General features: G+C 27.5%; 1 protein-coding gene across 2 annotated transcripts in view; it reads right to left on the bottom strand.

The window, feature by feature from the left end:
• LOC135949166 (protein eva-1-like) overlaps positions 1-17,320 on the bottom strand; it is a 151,456-nt gene that overhangs the window by 40,963 nt on the left and 93,173 nt on the right. The gene's annotated exons all lie outside the window — the stretch shown is intronic.

Here is a 17,320-nt window from a genome sequence, read left to right as displayed (position 1 = left end):
AGAGAGTCTGGAATTTCAAGGGTGTTGGAAACACCATAATCATCTGGGCGTGACAGTTGGATGATGGAACAGTTAAGAAGAACTTTATTTTTTAAAAAATAATCTCTGATGTTTCATTTTATGAAATGATTAATTTTGTGTACACATTTCATAATATATTAATTAGAATCAAATTCCAAAAAAGTCAAAACTTCTAATTTACATCTGATTGATTAAGATTAGGGTTTGGGGTCGGGAATTCCCGGGAAATTTAAATTTTTTTTCCCGGGAAAAACGTGAGATTTAAAATTAATTAAAAATTCTTTAATATGACATCTCTGTTTGATGAATGGCTTGTTCCAAATATTAGTGGAGGTTTTAAACACCATTAAGGATACAGTAGAAGCATTAAGCCGAAATGAAACCATTTTTCTGATAGGTGATGCTATAATGAACACACTTTATGAACAGCAGTTATCTAAAAATTCTACGATTTCTCAAAAAACATTTCATTCAATTAAATTAAACCTAAAAACTTCAACATTATAAGATAAATTATAATATAAAAACACAATGTTAAAAATTTATGGACAGCAAATGTATGAACGTCTATTTGACCACAATGTTCCCTGATGTGTTCAAAGCTTTAATGATGAGGTTTCCGAAATACAAATGGAGCAAAATTTTAAAAACCAATTAGAATATTCAATCAATATTGAAAAAGAAAGCCCTAAACATTTAAAATCAAATGCTGAAAGTTTTAAGCGGGAATTAGATTTATTTGAAGCAAGTAGCAATCGGAGAATACGTTTTGATTGTCTTTATAATGCTTTAATAACGATAAAGCCAACACATGTTTAAAGCGAATGAGTTTTCTCGTCGAATGACTTATTGTATGCATTAGTAATTTTGACAAATCAATTTTTTAAAAAAATAGTTCTATGACGGACATATAACATTATTTTTATGAAATAATAGCGGTATTCACAATGTAGAGCTACTTTCTATAGCAAAGTAGAAGTTTAGCAAAAAACAAAATACATTAGAACTTCTTTTTTACTGATTTACTCTTTTTAAACTATATGAGGTAATTTTGAATTTCATATTTTTGTTTTGACATGAATTTAATTTTATTTTAAAATATTTATATTTTATATAAAAAAAAATATAATAGAAAAATTAAAAGAAAGAATCTAAAAAGTGCATTAAAAATCCCATTAACATATTAATCGACATCGAATTATAAAGATACGTTCACAATTTATAAAATGTTGTGACACTTAATTGCTCTTTTGCTCTACTATATCATGAATACCGCTAAAATTTAATTTTATAGTAACAAGTGATCTCCAAATATTTTAACAAACTTTTTTTGGTTTTATGTGGGTACAATTGAATTGTAATGTATTGTTTTTCTTTTTTTTTTTATAAAATGACACAATTTTATAAAATAATTTTCTTTTTTACTTATTTTTCTAGTAAAAAAAACATTCCCGGGAATGTCGGGAAATGAAATTTTTCATTCCCGTTTCCCAGGGAAATTAAATTATCCGGGAAACCCCAAACCCTAATTAAGATCCATGTATTTTTTTTTAGAAAAAAGATTATGATCTACTTTGCACATCTTATCAATAATAGGTTTATTTACTTCCAAAAAAGTCCATTTCTTTGCTTTTTACTGCCACTTGATGTAAAATATAACAAATTGTTCCCGATGATAATTGATAAAATATGGAAAAAATTGCAAATGTTTTTTCAAGGTAGTTCTTTGTTTGTTAAATTTTTGAGATAACTAAAAGCCAGATTTTCAAATTGGGTTTTAAATTATTAAGGCAAAACATAACGTAATTCAAAAAAAGTCTAAAACACTAATATCTCATATACTTTTTCTTTTGGCCAGTGTCAAATTTTTGTTGCAATTTCATTCCGCATACGTTATTTAATTTCGTAATTTTTATAGTTATATGTGATATTCTTTGATGAAAGTAAATTTATTGTTTTTGGATCTAACGATTTTAATAATTATTGAAGAGATCTTAGTTTTCTTTAATCAGCTGTGCTATAAACACCACCTGGTATATAAATTCGCCTTGCTCGGCATAACAATATATACAACTGGGATGAATTCGTTGGCATATTTGGAGGTACTGGTTGCAAGTTACTAAATTTGTTGGAAAAATAAAACTAAGAACTAATATTTCTGCAATAAAATCTATATACTCAAGAGTGGGCTTGGTTAATAAATGTTAAAGTTAAAGATTATGGCCCATAATCATAGTCAAACACTAAAGTCGGTTCTTTTTAAAAACAACTTTAAAATAAAAACCTGCTTTTTATTAATTTGCAACCATAGTCAAAATTAAAGTATGTTTTAAATTGAACCGACTTTAACTGGGTGCCACCGCAAATGTAGAAAATGTTTTCATACAATATACAACAAAAAACAGACAAGTGGCAACGCTGAACAGCTGACATACAAAATTAAAATAAAAATCCAAAAAACGTAAACAATAAAAGTAACCGGGACATCTAAAGAAAGTTGTTTGTTGTGGAAAAATGGAAAAGATAAGATTAATATCATAATTACGATATTTTGGTACTAATTTTATTGATAACTGTTCAATAATTGCAAAATCTCTACCAGTATCGTGTAACTTAAACATTTGTTACTTTGTGACGAACTTTTTTACTCGGCGAAGAACAGCTGATGCTGTCGTTAAAGGAGTTAAAAACAGCTTCAGCTAGTTTTATATTTAGAGTCGACTTCAGCGTCAGAAGTATACTTTAACTTGTCTATGATAGACCTAAAGTCCACTATTAAGTAAAGTCGAGTTTAATTCTCTTAAAATGTACTTTATTTTTGACTATGATTATGGGCCTATGTCTTATGATTTTAGAATCCTTTCCATATTATTTCGCTATGATTTTTTGGAATATTGACAGTACTAATAATAAACGTGTCCCTAATTGGTAACAAATAAATTGAGAAATGAAAAGCTTTTTAAGAATAAATAAATTTATTTCATCTTTGGTTTCTACAACAAATTTGTTAACTTTTATCTTAAATGCGTTTTAGGTATGAAACACTAACCATTGCAATCTTTCTTAAATAAAACTAATATTTGAATTTTAATTTAATATGTGCTATACCAATGCATTGCAATTGTGCGATTATAATATTGTGCTTTTTAAGCCAGATATTACTTACAAAAGGTTTAACTGTCAAACGATGGAGATCGTTACCTCACATGATCAATGATTCTTTGTTTGGAAATATGAATGAAATTGATCCGGGGAGATGTGATTTCAACAGGATGGTGCTACGTACACATAAGGTAACCGCAACCATCGATTTATTGAAATAAAAATTTGCCGATAACATGATTTCGAGAAATGAAACTGTCAGTTGGCCCCAAAGACCATGCGATTTGACACCTTTCGATTATTTCCTGTGGGGTCACTTGATGTTACAGGTTTATGCTGATAAACGTTTTGGAGGCCAACATTCATGACAAACGGCCAGCAATGCTCGAAAAACTGGTCAAAAATTGGATGTCCAGAATGCGCTTCGTTAAGAACAGTCACGTTGGCCATATGTTCGAAATCATTTCCAAATGTTAATTTTTTAAATATTACGCTAAAATTGTACACTTAAAACTATGGCAATAGCCGTTTTTCCAAATTTAATTTTTAAGGTTTTATTCAGTAGGTATGTTAAAAATAATTCGCCGATTTCAATTTTTTTAAATATATCCTATCTAAAGTAAAATTATACGCTTAAAACGATGGCGTTATCATTTTTTATTTTTTGAAAAACTTCAGCTTTTATTTTGAAGTATTTGGTGAAGGGTATAAAGGATTCGGCACAGCCGAATATAGCTCTCTAACATGTTTTTTGATTTACGTTGTTAATTTTATCATAAAAATTATGATAATCCGATGAAATTTGCTTTAATTTTAAAATAATTTACTGAAATTAAAAGTTAGCCGTAATATAGAGGCTGTGGTTATATCCGAGATATTTCTTGATATGATTTGGTTGGACTTTGTAGTCATCTTCATAACTGGTGTTATATTTTGCATCGGCATTTGGAAGATACATTATTGATTTGAATTTTGATTCAGTTATGTTTTTTTTATTTGTCTAGAACAAATGCTGGATGAACGGATATGTTTTTTATAGCTATAATATTTAAAGAAATTGTATTTTAAATATTCACAATCTAATGTCATTGGTGAAAAAAATACTACAATTTGATCATTTTATCAAGGAACAAATTATAAACAAAATTTGCTTCATGACATATCACCATTAATAAAATACAATAAAAGAAGAAAATAAATTAAAATAATTTAATTATTATTTACTTAAAATAATATTTAAGCCTAGTATAATTAAAACCCTTTAAAAAGAAAATAAAAATATTTATTCTCACAATTACAGCGTGAGATGGAATGAGTTTAAAACGAGTTTGTATTATGCGACCGACCTGCCCTGTAGCATATTTCTTTCATTTTACTTAAACAAAAGAAGTAGTCTTCTTATAAAAGCAAAAACTCCACTCCAACATAGACCATTTCTTAGTAAAATTATTAGTTTAATTTTATTTTATTAGTTTATACAAGATAAATATGAGTAACAAAGTAACAATCTGTTTCATTCATTTTTTATTTGTATTTAATTCTCTTTTGCATAATTATTCTATTTCTCTACCTTTTTCCCAGTTCTGTTCTTCTTTTGTTCGTCCAGTTGTTCACCTTTTTTTAATGGTTCATGTCTCATAAAGTAAAACCGCAGTGTTTTATAATGAACATGTAATTAAGATTAAAAACGAAAGAAAAGTCCCCGCAAAAATACTTGAACATTTTGTGCTCTACTTCGTGTTATCAATGATTACCACCTTTTTTGTGTTGTCTTTTCCATCTAGTTTCCACTACTTATTTTTTTGTATTTCACGTTTTCTGAATATTATTTTTTATAACAGTTTTTTTGGACTGTTTATTAGTTCTTAGGTCTTTCTCCTTGGCCCAAACTGTAATAGTGAGCAACAAAAAATTTACACAAAAAGGTCAGTTTGCTAGCCAAAAAAGGTAAGCAATAAAAAAACAAGCAAAATGCAGTTAATTACTCAGGAATTATCTACTTTTACACTGTTTAGATAAGAACACTTAAGGACTTTACTTGAAATATATACAATAACAAGCAAAAAGAACAGTAAAGCATAGAAATACTTTAATAGCCACAACTGCTGCTACTGCTCTGCTCCCTTGTGCACCCATTTAAATTCTTGAAATATCCTTTTTCTAGTTTCTTCTTTGTAAGTGCCTCAAATCGCGGGACTTGTTATAAAAAAATACATTTTAAAGACTTTTAATATTTTTAATAAATGAAAAGTTTTCTTACATTTTGTGGATATTTGTTTTTGTTACTTTTTGTCTCTTGCTTTTTTAAAACTAAATATATGTATATGTAAAACTATGAAGATACACGCAAAGAAAAAACATGGTTCGGCATGGTTACGATAACTATACTATGTTCTTTGTAACAATATATTGTTGTCGTAAACATAAAATTGTTGTTATAATTTAATTTCAACAATATTTTAGTTAAATATGAATATTGTTCGCAGTAACATACTAATTATTCGAGCAACTAAATAATGATAAATAGGTAATCATATTTATTATGAACAACCATTAAATATTAATTTTCTATACGCATAGTCATAATATGTTTAAGATGCAAATAAAATATGTTTATTAGTAAAATTGTTTTATGCTAAATTCCCAATTTTTAATTTGATAAATTCACTGAAATTTATTGTTGGGGGATAAGCTATTCCTATGCGCATTTCACTGGTTGCTTAGGCCAGATCATCAGGAAACCTTTTCCCAAAAGACTTTTAATAATATTTTGTTCTCACCATTTGTGAGTGTTGGTGTTTGTCTAAGCTATGCTTCTTTTACAAGTACATTTTGAGTGTCTGCAATTATCATTGCCTCTATAGAATTATTAGTATAACGAATAACAATAAATTGCAGTGAATTTATCAATAATATTTGAATTTGGAATTTAGTACCAGAAAACTAAAACCTATTAAAATAAAATTTTGTATTTCCAAAAATATATTTTAATAATATGATTTCATTGGATTATATTTAATATGATTTAATTGCGTCATAAATATGATAACTTTGGGTCATGTTATGATCGATTTATATCATAATATGATTATTTCAGAACACATTATGATTGATTTGTACCATAATCTGATTATTTGAGAACATACTATGATTGTTTTGTATCATAATATGTTTATTTCAGAATATATTATGATATCTCATGATACTAATAATTAGGGGGCGGATTTATATGCAAATGCATGTTTTTTCTCGAACGTCCAAATACAATGTAGACTAATTATCTATCCGAATCGCACTTTTTGCTGCAAAATGGCATCGATTTGTTAGTGCATATTTTTGCATATTTTATTGATAATGCATATTTTGTTATATTTTACTTCAAAATGCACATTTATATGCATATTATGCCAATTTTTAATAAAAATATAATTTTTTTGTCGTTAATGAGCAATACATTGTTTCGAGAAAATTTTTTTTGTCGAATTTGTTATAGAAATAGCAGTCAATTTTATCGACTAACTTCTTTCTTCATTTCTCTATCAGTAATTGAAAATTATCATTTCAAAACATTTTTCTTCAAAGAAGTTTAGTTTTTTTAAGTATCAAAAATTCATTAAATGTGTCGAAAACATTCATATTTGTTTTCATTGCACATTCGATTTATAAGAGATTTCGTTATCGAAAGATTTTGTAACTTCACCTACACAGTAACCGCTCCTGACAGTCATTTCCAAGCAGTTCTACGAGACTGTCGTAAAATAGTGATTTTGGATAACTTAGAGAGAAATGCACTACACAATAAACGTTTAAAGTCCCTACACTAAAGATTACATAGAGACACTTAAGTGACAATTGTCTTTATGTTAGATTACATGGGATGTATAAAGTAACCAATTGACTTCTCTCTGCATTACAAATAGCACGTCAAATGACCCAAAATATATAAATTGGAGTCAGCCAAGTGATGAGACATTATTGATGATTTTAAAAGGAAAGTCACAATATAGAAACTATATGTCTTTAAACAAGTATTCATACCAAGATATTACAATTAATATAAATATCCATCGAAGAAAGGTTATTTTAAAAATAGTTTTAGAACTTTAATTGTTTAATTCCTGGTATAATTTAAAAAATTCTAACTGCTGGCAACAGTGTTGTGTATTTTTTTGACATTTCGAAATCCATATAAGTGCATTTTTTTAAATTTTTTAGGTCATATTTTGATTTTTTTAAGCATATTTTAGGCGCATATTTTCCAATAATAAATGCATGAAAATCCGCCCCCTACTAATAATGATCATAATAAGTTTGAACTACAATCATAAATCTTTTCATAATATGTTGCTCCTAGATTATGTTTACCACAACCATGTTTTTCCTGTGCGTGTATGTATATGTTGGAAATTTTGCTACCAAAAGAACAAAATAAGACCCATTCAATGCAACTCTATTTTTACTGGCAATTCTAATGCATATATACATTAGGGTGGCCCTTAATAAACGAAAGTTGGATTTTGGCCATTCTCACCCCCAGTTTGGTGAACATTAGTAAAAAAATCATCCTGAAAATATTTTAGGTAAATCGGTTGGGGTTAAGTTTCTGAAGTTTTGAGATGCATTTACAAGGGGAAAAATGCGTTTTTTTTCAGTTTTTGTAAAAATTTTGCCATTAAAAAATTACTTTTGCAATTTAATTTAAAAGAATAGAAATACGTACGTAATTGTCGTTCTAATGAGACATAAAAAACAGAAATTGGACAAAAATGTTAAAGTTATTAAAAATTCACCAGGCCATTAACGTGTCTCAGCAACTAGAACAAGAAGTGTAGGAACAAAATTAACATATTTTGATAAATATTAAAATAAAAGCTCATTTTTACTTGAAATATATCCATATTTACTTGTATATGAGTTTTTGTCTTCGTAGGATACCGTTAACCTAGGTATAACCAAAACTCCATTTTCAAATTTTTAAAACTTTTGTTAAACAAATTTCAGAATTTTTTGATCATATCATTGGGATTTATTGAGAATATAATCTTACCCCCATATGCATAAACAGTTTAAAAATTTATCAAAGGTTTATAAAACAAATTTTGTATGGAAATTTTGTTTGATAAACCTTTGATAAATTTATAAACTGTTTATGCATATGGGGGTATATTAGGGTGGCCCTTAATAAACGAAAGTTGGATTTTGGCCATTCTCACCCTCCAGTTTGGTGAACATTAGTAAAAAAATCATCCTGAAAAAATTTTAGGTAAATCGGTTGGGGATAAGGATGACCGCAAGCCCTCTGAAGTTTTGAAATGCATTTACATGGGGAAAAAATGCATTTTTTTCAGTTTTTGTAAAAATTTTGCCATTAAAAAATGACCTTTGTAATTTAACTTAAAAGAATCGAAATGTGTACGTAATTGTCGTTCTAATGAGACATAAAAAACAGAAATCGGTAAAAAAATTTTAAAGTTATTAAAAATTCGCCAGGCCATTAACGTGTCTCAGGCCACTAGAACAAGAAATTTAGGAACAAAATTAACATATTTTGATAAATATTAAAATAAAAGCTCATTTTTACTTAAAATATGTCCATATATACTTGTATATGAGTTCTATACCTTTAACCTATTCTTAGGTATGAACAAAAAAATAAAATTTTTTAACGGCAGTTTCAAAACTCCATTTTCAAATTTTTAAAAATTTTGTTAATCAAATTTCAGAATTTTTTGATCATCTCATTGGGATTTATTAAGAATATAATAGGGAATAAAAATGTGAAAAAATTATGAAAATATCTCTTATCGTTTTTCCGTACCTGCGATTTAAATTTTGAAATTTTCGAGAAAACCCAATTATTTGGCCATTTTTTGACGAATGAGCTCTATTTCCTTACTGTTATGAATTTTAAGTAAAACATATTCAGAATGTTATAGTCCAGATAATTCTAAATATACTCTGAAAGGTTTACTAAAATTGGAAAACCTTAAATCGTGAAGGTCAAAGGTCAAATTTTTCAATATTTAGAATTTCTAAGATTGTTTTGAGATTACAGTTTTGATGAGGAACTTCCAGACACACATTGACGTGGCAGTCAATGTGTTAAAAACTATTCTATTTTTTCCCGCGTAGGAAATATTTAATAATATTTAAAGTTTTGCCATCGATTCGAATTAGTTAAAAGATAACGGTAATTTGGATATTTTCAGTAACTACAATATATTTTGGCTTATTTCAGTATCAGAATTTTAATGATGAAACAAGTTAACATGATATTATAGGGATAAAAAAATTGTTTATTTTCGTAATTTAAAATTATTTTTAAAATAGCGGTACGGGTTTTAAGAATCAACGGTAATTGCAGTTATTTCGGTAACGGTATTTTAGAGGTAATGATAGTCGAACTGAAAGCGTATTCTAGGAGTAATGGTAGTTGAGCGGTAGCCAACCTGGTATTATTTTGGAAATTATACAATTTTCAATGTAACCTACTTGGAATAATATTATAAACTATTGGCCTTGTTTTATTGAGATAGTTTTGTCGAATAATTTGTATTACAATTATTGGAATTGACAATTTTTTTACATTCTTGTAGAGACAAAAATATTTATTATGGTGTTAATTACACTGAGCACTAGGTCTTATTTTCGAGATATACCGTTATTTCGAAAATGTAGGAGCTTGCAAAACATATATTCGCGTAACTCAAATGGTGAATAAACTAAATAAACCGAAATTCCGCTATAACATTACCGTTAGTAGGGTTTATTTTTTTAATCTACGCAGTCGTTTTAAAAACATAAATTTTTTTTGGCAAAAAAAAAAAAATTTGAATTTTGGTTTTTTAAAACGACATACAAAATTGGAAAATGCAGCCTAAATGCAGAGTTAAAAAGCTATTGTGCAAAGGTATCAGACACAGCTAATATTTGAAGTTTTTCGTCAAATATTTCATTGCTTGAATCTGACCAGAAATAAAATTTAGAGCAAACAACAAAACAGATGATTTTAGTCAAACAAAATTATTTGTCGGTAAACAAAATATTTTCTTAATGTGAACATAGTGTGACCACTAGGTATGTAAATACTTAAAAAATATATAATTTGATCTTGCAAATCTTTTTAAGGTTAAAGCACTTATTTCGAATTGTACAGCAATTATTTAAATAAAGTTTTGTTGAATTTTGTTATCATACCTATATTGAATTTGATTTTTCACATTTTGTTTGACCAAACTGCTGCGAAAAAGAATCATTAAATATATTTGCCGTGTAGTCACACTATATCAAATATTTTCATGAAATAATTGTTTGATCAAATAGAGCAAAAACAAAAATTATTTGCGCAGCATGGCGGAAAAATAAAAGGAGACTATTTAAGTATTTTAGGCACTAAATTATATACACAATTTCATTATTTTTTTTTAACATAAATACATAAGGAGTGAGATCGAAAAATTCTTAACACACGTTTTTCATTACATTTTTTAACCCAAGTATTATTTGAATTTTTTTTTGATCAAGTTACCTTTGAAAAACATGTCAGTTATTATGTGTAATGTCAATTATATTAATTTTTTTGTTAATCTGATTAAAATGAGTGACCAGAAAAAAGTGCGTACTGAAATTATTAAATATTTTCAACAAAACCCAACTTGGTCTTACAAAAAGTTGGCCAAGCATACAAAGGTCTGCCGTCAAACTGTTTCCAATGTTATTAAACAGTACCGGGAGAACTTGTCAGTTGATAGAAAACCTGGTTCAGGTAGAAGGAATGGTCCACATGATGTTTCTAAAGCCAAAAAAATAGAACGCATTTTCAAAAGAGCTCCCAACACATCCGGTAGGAAAGCAGCCCGGTTAGCTCAGTGCTCAGACTATTTGGTACGAAAAGTTAAAGCTAATGCAGGTTTAAAAACATACAAGGCTCAAAAAGTTCCTGACAGGAACGCTACTAAAAATTTAGAGGCCAAAAACAGAGCACGGAAATTGAAGTCAAGTTTTATAAAAAAATATTCTTGCTGCATAATGGATGACGAAACGTATGTTCTGGCAGATTTTTCGCAACTTCCAGGTCAAAAATTTTATGTTGCTGATGCTCGAGGGAATGTTGAAGAAAAGTTTAGGACCCAAAAGCAGACAAAATTTCCCAGAAAGTTCTTGGTATGGCAAGCAATATGCAGTTGCGGCAAAAGAAGCCACTCATTTGTTACAACGGGCTCTATAAATACCGAAATTTACATCAAGGAATGTTTACAAAAAAGGCTGCTTCCATTCATAAGACTTCATAATGTGTCCACTTATTTTTGGCCTGACTTGGCATCCTGTCACTATGGCAAACAAGCCCTTGAGTGGTACAAGAACAATAATGTGGTATTTGTACCAAGAGAGGCAAATCCTCCAAACTGCCCGGAGCTAAGGCCAGTGGAGAGATATTGGGCTCTTGTTAAAAGAGAATTGAAGAGTACAAAAAAGGTGTCCAAAAGTGTGGTAGATTTTAAACGGAGATGGACTACATGTTCGAGCAAAGTGACAGAAAGCACTATAAAAACGTTAATGGAAGGGTTTCCGAAAAAGGTTCAAAATTTCATCACTAGTGATTAAAACTATAAAAATAATTTTTTTTGTAAATTGTAATAATAATTTCAATCAAATAAAAAAAAAATTAAAGCTGTAAGTTTAGTGGTTTCTTTTGTATAAACATATATGTATGTTAAGAATTTTTCGATCTCACTCCTTATTCAATATTTCTTAAACATTTGTTATTTAAATTATTTTCATTAAAAAAATTGCATCAATAAATTAAGTCTTCTTCTTCACATAAAAGTGTAATTAACATCCAGCCTAGAATGACATACTTGGAGAAAAACTAATTGAAGACATGAAGTCTATGTTGCGATTTTTGCATTTTGATGCGATTTATATTTTTATACGTTTCACATAGTCTGATGTTTGATTATTTTGTATACATGGAGTTTGTCTATTCTCAATATTAAAAATTACTCAATTGCATTGAATATTTATTGTATTTGTACAGATTGAATTTAATATCAAAGAAAATAGTTTAGACATACATAAATAGTATGATTTGATTTTAATTAAAAATTAATTCTTAAACAGTATGATCTGTTTAATTTTTTTTACTTCAGAAGAAGAATATGCCTTTTCTGGTTTTGTTATCATAACATTTTTTTATTCTAAATCTTTATATAATACAATTAAATTGAAATTAATTAAAAATTTATAATTTATTTCCGTAAAATTTTATAATATTTGTGAACATGTTCTTATTCTGAATGAATAAAGTTTGGAAAAACACATGTTCGATTAAAAATATTTAATAAAAAAAAGCATTTCAATTTCTATTTTCAACCAAAGTATAACAAATAGTCTGATTTCTCTATTTTTCAATATTACTCTCTACATATGTATATGGGTACCGTGTGAATTCAACACCCTTGTGAGAAATGTAAACACATCAAATGTCTCTAAATTTTAAGCAAAAATTGTAGATTAAATATAGTTCAATTCACATTCAGAATTTTACAATTTTGTTTTACACTTCTAGCAAATTATCAATTCTGAAACACGTCCAATTTGCACAATCTAAAAAAACATTTATTTTTATTAATTTTTGACATTTTATTGTGTTTGTGGTAGAATATAAACTATTTAACAGAGTTTAAATTTTCCGTATTGAAAATCATATAAAATTCAAACATATTATAATTTAAAACATTTCTATGAAGCTCTGTGTGGCTGGTGAAAAATATACATTTTTGTTACACAAATATGGAGTTAGGTACTGCTGTCAAAGAGTCGGACTACTTGTATATACTTTGGATTCAACATTTTAAAAATATATTCTTGCTTTTTAACAGTTTTCTTATTTGATTATTGTTAATTTTATAAATCGATTTTTAGTTCAAAATCCAAATTAGGACAAAACAAATACAATAAAATAATATTTTAATTTCTAGATATGTTTTCTTTATTGATGAAAGAAATTAAAGTTTTTTGCAGCTTTATTTAATAATTATTTAGAAAAAATATTACCTTAAATGTGACCACAAGACAAATATATTTTCCCCTTCGTGTGTATGATAGTATTTTGGTGTAGTTTGATTAAACAAATATGGCAAATAAATGTGTACAGTGTGACCACAAAATCAACCCATGAATTATTTGATATAGTTTTGATCAAACACATGAAACATCTTGTGTCAAATAATTTGCGTAGTCTGAGCCTACCTTGAGTAGTGAATAGTAGGTATATTAGCTTCTTAATTCATTACTTTTCAATGTAAGTTGTTGCTGGGTACTTTTTCGCATTTTTTCAAAAATTGGTTTCTTGGTATTTTTATAAAATTTGGGTTGAAATCTTTTAGAAACAATCAAGTTAGCAAAATTTTTTTAAAAATTAACCCATTTATTTTTCTAAGAAAATTTGTGCTTAAAAAAACGTACAACACTAGTATAAAATGAAAAAAAAAAAATTATTTAATTTCAATGTGTAATTTTTTTATATATTAGATCAGGATTAAAAACATTCATTTAAAATATTACAGTTAAAAAAAACGCATAAAAAACTTACTTTTTAATTTTGTTTTTAATGAAACGTACTTTTTTTCTTTATTTTTTAACAAAAGGTTCTTTTTCCGATATTAAAATGGTTTTATATCAAAAATCCTTAACATTTAATGTGGTGACTTATGGCAGTTAGATGTATCTATTGATAAGTAAGAAACTTGCCTTTTGTTCTGCGGCTCTTCATATATAACTTATTTGTGTCCAATTTTATTTGAATACCAAAATGTTAAAGTAAAAAAATTAAAATCATCATTAACATTATTCTTTAGTTATACAAAAAATAAAAATAAATAATGAGGTTGTATTTTTCTGCTAGGTCCAGAGTCTTCCGAAATAGATCAATTTTTTATGTAAATTTCAACTTTAAGCCAAATTTTCTCTAATGGCTAGCTGATTTAAAAAAAGTAAAAACCTCCATTATATGCCACAATATGTTCTTACATATCTTACAAAGGGAATTTATAGACCAGATTTCGAGCCAAAAATCTAAAAAATATCTAAAATATATTAGTAACTATGTCACTTTATCGAGCATGAATATCTTAAAAATGTTGGTATTCAAATAATATTCAATACAAATAAGTTTCATATCAAAAGAAAACTGTTTATAATCATATCATATTTTCGGGCTTGCCCAATTATACTTTCTTACTTGTTACATTTTTTTGTGGAATTCATGATTTGTATATAGTAGAGTTTATGTGTTACAAATATGTACTATTGTACGGTGTTATTAATTTTTTATTAAGATTAAAACTAATAATGATACAAAAATGAAAAAAAAAAAATTCAAAGGAATTCCAATTGATGGCTTAATTTTTCTATTTTTTTAGTTTTTGTTGTTATTTAATTCTACACAAGACTGAGTAAAATCAATGAGTTGTAACTAATCAGAGGTTAATGCTCCTCTAGACTTGATAATGCAGACATCCTTTAGTTCTTGTGCATGTCTGTTTTATAGTTAAAATGTAGATGTGTATGTAAATATCTACATGAATTTATACATTTCTAATTTAGTTTAATGAAGAAAAAAAGAGAAAGCTATTTCTCTAATGAAATGATTTGAACAACCCCCAGATGCCAACAACTATAAAACAATATTCACAAAGGATTAACATTGGGTTATTCACTGTTTCTACTTTTTGTTTTTGTATTTACTTATATTTAGGTATATATGTATGTATGTATTTATATATGAAAGTTGGTTGTGGGTGTAGAACACATATTACTTAAATAAATATGTATCTAGATGGATATAAAAGGACCAAAGCTTATTTTAATATAAAAATAAATTTATATAAATAAATAATATAAAGTGATTGGGCAAATCTGCATGGGTTTTGCTGAGAATAAAATATGTTTAACAAATTATGAATTTTATATAATTTAAATACAGTTCATAAGGAAATGCAAACTGAATTTCTTAAATTGTGAGCATCTACTTTACATTGTTATAATAGTTAAGTAAACACTGCTTCTTATGATTTGAGGTTTTTCTTGGAAAAACATTTTTGGTTAGTAACATTAACAAAGAAAATAAAAATAGCATAATATCAAAAACTATGAAATGTAAATTAGGTTTAGTTTATAAAACTAAAATGAAAATGTATATTTATGCAATAGATGGCGTATCTTTTGAACACTGTCATTTATTCTCACTTAGTTATTAAACATTATAAAGGAAATAACCAACTTATTCGTTTGAAGCGACCATTGGCATTGGCAACTTATTCGTTTGAAGCGAGCCGCTTAAATTTGTTATAAACTAAAAAAATATTTTTCAACTAGAAAAAAGAAAACAATATATTACAATTCATTTGTACTAACATAAAACAAACATAAGTTGGTTAAAATATTTGGAGATCAATCGTTACCATAAAATTAAATACTATTTCATAGATAAATTAAGTTTTCAAAATAACTAATACATTCAATAAGTCATTAGACGATTTCATAGTTTAGTAGCAATGTTTCCAGCAATCGAGAAAACTATTTCGATTTCCACAGATGTTGACATTATCACTAGTAAAGCATTATAAAGACAATCTAAATTGTTTGTCTGATTGGTACTTGCTTCAAATTAAGCTAATTCCCGCTTAAAAAGAATTTCAGTACTTCATTTTAAATGTTTATGGTTTTCTTTTACAATATGGATTGAATATACCCTACACCGATCGACTTATAATCACTTTCTGAGTCGATTAAAACTTTGTGCGCAAAGCACTGGTCGCTTGGCCGAAGGACAAACTGGCTGAAATCGGTCCATTATTTCATCTAGCCCCCATACAAATGTCCTTCCGAAATTGCACTTTATGGGTCATAAATGTTTAATTTGTATATACATATATTTCGCTCCAAATAAGTTTTATATATACAAAATTCACGTCACCAAATTTTGTTGCGATTGGTCCATAATTAGCTATAACTCCCATATAGACCCGCTTCCGAAAAATCCCTTTCACGTGCATAAATCTCTTAAACATTTTGGTATTCAACATAAATAACTACCATATAAACATAAATCACACGACCTAATTTCATGGTGATCGGTCCATAATTGGTCATAGCTCCCATATAAGGCCCACTTCCGAAAAGCAGTCAAAAATATAAATTATTGATATTTTAAAACAAAAATGTTTTTGCACATTTACTTAGTGTAGGGTATTATATGGTCGGGCTTGACCGAAAGTTTTTTGGGAATTGTGGGATTGTCATTAATATGTTTCACAAATATGTTTTTCAGTTTTGGATTTGGATCACAAGTTTCTATATAAGTGTACAATTTCATTAAAAACGATTCATAAACAAGACTTTTATTGCATTTTAAAAATTAAAATTTTCCAAAAAAATCAGCTATAATATTTTATTCCCATATTTTTGAAAAAAGTCTTCTATAATTTTCTTAATTCTTAAAAATTTTGTACATTTTTGAAAAGAGGACATAATTTCCTACACGCTGATATATAATAGTCTAATTAATGGATTTCAAATCAACAACAAACTGAAAATTTATAGAATCTTGCCGTTTTGTAATATATTTTAGTGCACTGCATAACCGTCGACTGCATTACCAAACATCGGAAAAAACTACAAGATAAAGCTAATTACTGCGAGTTATGTATTTGAAAGCCATTAATTATGCTATGGGAAAAGAAAAGATAAAATCGGGCAATTCGTTTAGAAGTTACAGATTTATTTCCACTTTTTTTTCAGATCCCCTACTGTGTGACGTTGTACAGTCGTATGAGTTGCAAGTCGTCTGAATGTACAATAGTTGTACAAATGTTGTTGATAATTTCTATATAAATGTTTTGTACAACACCTACAACATTTTTACATATGTTCTTCGAATGTTGTATGAAAATTTAAGTGTTACCAAAAAAAGTTCATTTTTATACATAAACAAAAAAATTAAAATATTTTAGTGCAAAATAACAGCCAAACGGTAACACTGAAATCAGTAAATTTATTTAATTAATGAAAAACAATAATTTGTTTTAAATATGTATTTGTCAATTGTTTGCATTTTTTACACAGTGCACACATTAGTTCGCTTTCATTATTAATTTGACATATTAATAGATTTTGGAATGTTTTTATGGCTGTA

This window comes from Calliphora vicina, chromosome 1, assembly GCF_958450345.1.
Source record: "Calliphora vicina chromosome 1, idCalVici1.1, whole genome shotgun sequence".
Lineage (NCBI taxonomy): Eukaryota > Metazoa > Arthropoda > Insecta > Diptera > Calliphoridae > Calliphora > Calliphora vicina.
Note: the sequence above shows the minus strand (reverse complement) of the source record. Positions and strands in the feature narration are given on the sequence as shown.